The 4,961-nt window shown below is 42.8% G+C and overlaps 1 long non-coding RNA gene across 1 annotated transcript; it reads left to right on the top strand.

Annotated features, from left to right (window-relative positions):
- The first annotated feature begins 957 nt into the window (after positions 1–957).
- LOC115373704 (uncharacterized) lies at positions 958–2,287 on the top strand. Its single transcript, XR_003929561.1, has 3 exons — positions 958–1,065; positions 1,237–1,394; positions 1,745–2,287. It is a non-coding gene; the product is annotated as an uncharacterized LOC115373704 (long non-coding RNA).
- The last annotated feature ends 2,674 nt before the right edge of the window (positions 2,288–4,961 follow it).

Here is a 4,961-nt window from a genome sequence, read left to right as displayed (position 1 = left end):
CAAACGCACGTGCTAAACATGATAAGCTAGCGCTAGCACGCTACAACACCTGCAAACCAAACCATAACACACCAGAAAAGCAGTGCGCGTGCACTCATGCTAGACGAGCGAGGGGACCCAGCACGGACAGACCGAAAAGGCAAGAATGTCTATTAAATAACAGCGACAAAATACTGCGCAAACCACGATGAAATCGGCAGCTACAAACATACCTGAGCGAGAGCGACACAGGTGCGACCCAGCAGTGAGGCGAACTGGAAGTGAAGCGCCGTGGGTGCCAAAGAGTAAATAGCGTCAGGGTTGCCAGATCTGTGAGACAAAAGCAGCCAAACAGCAACTCAAAACCAGCCCAAAACCCGCCCAACCGGGTATAAAAACGGCCCAAAAATCAGCCCAGTACCAGAACTAAAAATATGCCCATAAAAATCCATATATGTTGCTTTTAAAGTCCAACAGCATTGCTATAATTGCAAAATGCACTATAATATCTATAAAATACGGAACCCCTAAAGGGACATGGGGAAAATTTTTTTTTAGATATGTTTCTCGTGCGCACGAGAAAACACATGGGGAAATTTTTTTTTTTTTAGACATGTTTCTCGTGCGCACGAGAAAACACATGGAGAATTTTTTTTTTTTTCGACATGTTTCTCGTGCGCACGAGAAACTTTCTCGTGCGCACGAGAAAACACATGGGGATTTTTTTTTTTTTTTTTAGACATGTTTCTCGTGCGCACGAGAAAACACATGGAGATTTTTTTTTTTTTTAGACATGTTTCTCGTGCGCACGAGAAAGTTTCTCGTGCGCACGAGAAAGCATTGGATGCGCGCGCATACCTATATGACACGTCCTTCCGCTCCACGGCGTCAGCCACCACATAAACCTCCGGTTTGCGGCTACCGCAACAGCAGCAGCTACCTTTTTCACCCGCTCCCTCCTTGATCTCACTAAAATTACTGTGACAGACGTTAACCGAATCATTCAGGCTAATTCCGCCACAGCCAGCAAGAGAAAGGACAAAGGATTTACACTCTACGTGTCAAATTACTTCCATAACTATGAAGGTAAGTTAAGTGTTTTACGTTAGCCTCAGACTAGACTAGCGTACATGTTAGCGAGTGGCTAACAACGTTAACCTTCAGCGGCATCAGCTGCACCAATGATGTTACTGTTGTAGTTTGTCCGGTGTCTTTTTGATATAACGTATTTAACCCATATCTACATGTTGATCACAGTTTCAAACAAGGCGTGTGTGGCCGGCCCCGCCCTGTGGAACCACGTAGCAGCTCTCTTGTACCAGACTGCCCACTACTCCCAGAAGAAGCTCACCTCTGTCCCACCAGTGCACAGCTGCACAGAGTCAGAACAGAGGTGGCACAAGCCAAGAACCATGGTAACTTGTTAAACTTGACTAGACAGGCGTATTTGTGTGTAGGTGTGTATAGTGTGTTTACATAATACTAAATAATTATCTTATCTCACTGCAAGGTATTAACCCAGATCCGGTTAAGGCATAAAGTTTGTATTGTTACTTACTGTATCACCTAAATGCTGTCAAACTTGAATCACAATGTCTCTTTGGTTTTATGAGGATTTAAAAGCAGACACATTTCCCAGTCTGATTGCAACTAGCTGTAATGACCTACAGTATATTTACATGGTGATGAAAACCTCAGTGTCTGACCTTTCTGACCTCAATGCTCAAATTTCTGACCTTTGCGTTGTTTTGCCCTTTTTTCACAGGAGTAACCATTGCATCCTTCATATTGTTAAGTGCAAAGCTAGTCAACTCTATCCTTACCACAGAGAAGATGAGAAAGTTCAAATATCAGCGAACATCTGGTACAACTGCTGAACACTGTTGTGTGTCTTTATGCCAGACTACTACGTGCTGGAAGTGTACCATATTAATTTGTCTAGCTTTGTACTAGAACATAGAAGTCTGTGGATGGACAACAACCATAATTTGTGTGCGTTTGGAGAATAGTTTCAATGCAATCACATGACATCACTGTTTCTTTCATTGTCATCTGTATGTTCACCTACTAAGGATATTTCATTGTTAACTTTGAATTAACTACTATTTGTTGAAATACTTGTTTCTTTTTCAACTGATGTGTATGTTTTACTTAATGTAACTTCAACTTTACTGCTTTTTGTGTTAACATTTTGGTACTTTGACATAAACACTTTGGTATCAAGGCCTGTCATATTTTCTCATTACTTCATTTTAAAATATGCACATATTTGTATATTTGATAGACAACTAATCAACACCAGCCATTTGTAATTCAATCAGTATGTTTTTAATTCAAATCATAGTTGGAGGTTTATGACATTTCATTCAGTAAGTTGGAGGTTTATGACATTTCATTCAGTCAACATAGTGGAAAACTACAATCAATGAAATCTCGCACAGCCACAGGTAGTCAGGTGCTGGAAGGCAGCAGGAACGTGGGACACACTAAGACAAACAGATCCCCCGCACACTGACACAGACAGTCCAGTGAAATAAAGTGATTAAGTAAAAGTTTGCGTCAGGGTGCGGAGGATCTGTTTGCCTTATAGTGGAAAACTAATTAGACAAATATATGCTGAGAAAGACATAAAAAAAGAAAAAGTCAACCCTCTCCTTCATGATATTTGTGATATCATTGTCACAGGTAATCCTCTGGATAAACATGTCCTCTTGTGTGTAAACAATTGGGACAGAGGTGAGCTTCTTCTGGGAGTAGTGGGCAGTCTGGTACAAGAGAGCTGCTCCGTGGTTCCACAGGGCGGGGCCGGCCACACACCAACACTGGCAGCTGTCAGCTCTACAGGACGTGAATCCCTCAGTACAATCTGTTACAATACACACATGTTAAGACAAAAGAAAATACTGCATTTGCAACACATTACAGCTACAGTGAGCATAAAGAGTAGATGTGTAAGCAAATAAACAGGAGCATTCACCTGATAAGACCCCTATAATTCTCTAGCCTCCTGTTCTATAAATACCATAAACTGTTAAGAATAAATAAATAAAGACTAGTTGAATCCATTGTAAGCCGAACCGACGTTTATCACAATGGTATGTCTCACAAAAACTTGATCTGAGTAAGTTGTTTTCTCGGGAATTTGAAGTGAACCTGCATGAGGACTCTCCCTTACACTCAGGCTGTGAGGAGGTTAACTTTTCCTCACTGACCTGTAGCACTGACATCTACCTGTTAGCCCTGTCGGAGCCTTGTTTGAAACTATGATCAACATGTAGATATGGGTTAAATACGTTCTATCAAAAAGACACCGGACAAACTACAACAGTAACATCATTAGTGCAGCTGATGCCGCTGAAGGTTAACGTTGTTAGCCACTCGCTAACATGTACGCTAGTCTAGTCTGAGGCTAACGTAAAACACTTAACTTACCTTCATAGTTATGGAAGTAATTTGACACGTAGAGTGTAAATCCTTTGTCCTTTCTCTTGCTGGCTGTGGCGGAATTAGCCTGAATGATTCGGTTAACGTCTGTCACAGTAATTTTAGTGAGATCAAGGAGGGAGCGGGTGAAAAAGGTAGCTGCTGCTGTTGCGGTAGCCGCAACCCGGAGGTTTATGTGGTGGCTGACGCCGTGGAGCGGAAGGACGTGTCATATAGGCATGCGCGCGCATCCAATGCTTTCTCGTGCGCACGAGAAACATATCTGGAAAAAAAAAAATTCCCCATGTGTTTTCTCGTGCGCACGAGAAACATGTCTAAAAAAAAAAAAAAAAAATCCCCTTGTGTTTTCTCGTGCGCACGAGAAACGTGTAAAAAAAAAAAAATTCCCCATGTATTTTCTCGTGCGCACGAGAAACAAACCTAAAAAAAAAAAAATTCTCCATGTCCCTTTAGGGGCTCCGTAATAAAATAACATAAACATTAAAGGCAATTTCCCAGGCAAAGGCAATTGAAAATCATTTCAGCTTACCTGTTAAACTGCTGGCTGTCTCCAACATCAAAAAGAATGGGAAAAAACTCCATGAACTTGAACTATTTACAGCGCTGTCCAGTTTCTTTTTAGACATGTTGAGATCCCTCGCCCTGGTCCCTGTCATACAGAACTGTATTGAACAAGGCCAGCATCTCTCTGGTGGGCTCAAACTCGTGGCAGCAGATTTCATTAGTCATTCAAAATATGAATCTTTATTCATAGGCATTATTCATCGTCTGTATGCCACAGGTCTGCCCAAGCCCAACCCGCGGACAAAATTTGTTACCCGCGGCAACACTTAAAAAGTATCCCAATTTGGCGGAAAAAACGCGGACTTGGCAACCCTGAATAGCGTCAAGATGGTAAGCCCCTCTCCTTTATACTACGTTGACCCCCAGCGATTGGCCAATGAGCCAGGCAATCTGGACACAAACAAGTTCAACAGGCACAACACATACTGCCACAGTATGTATACATGTACATTTGAAATGAAGAAAGAAAATGATAACTTTATTCACAGACTGTCTGGCAGTCAATACTCCTGTAATTAATTTTGGAAATCAAGCTCTTTATGAGCATGTACTTGGCTCTTAAAAGAGCCTTTTTAACAGCAGCAAAGGAGAATGTGGGTCGCTCAGGTAGGCAGGTCAGGCGAGGTTGCTCTGCCAGGGAACTTCTCCAGCAGCAGAGAGGAAGTAGCTGGTGAATTTCTCCCGGATGGCGAGGGCTTCTTGGGAGGCATTGTTGGAGCCAGCTCTTGTCAGGTCTTGAAGTGCAGGTGGGGCTTCAGGTTCCTGTACTGATTCAGCCTGCGTTGTTAAATTCCACCTCTGGAAGTTGTGAAGGGCCACAGTGGCCTTCACAATCCAGTCCACATTCACTGGGCTCACTCCAATTACCCGGTGAAAAATCCTCCACTGGGCAGCCAGGATCCCAAAGGCATTCTCCACCACTCTTCGGGCTCTGGAGAGGCGGTAATTAAAGAGCCTTTGGGGCCTGGCGAGGT

The sequence above is a fragment of the Myripristis murdjan genome, chromosome 2, assembly GCF_902150065.1.
Source record: "Myripristis murdjan chromosome 2, fMyrMur1.1, whole genome shotgun sequence".
In the NCBI taxonomy this organism is placed as follows: domain Eukaryota; kingdom Metazoa; phylum Chordata; class Actinopteri; order Holocentriformes; family Holocentridae; genus Myripristis; species Myripristis murdjan.
This window is presented reverse-complemented; position numbering and strand designations above follow the sequence as displayed.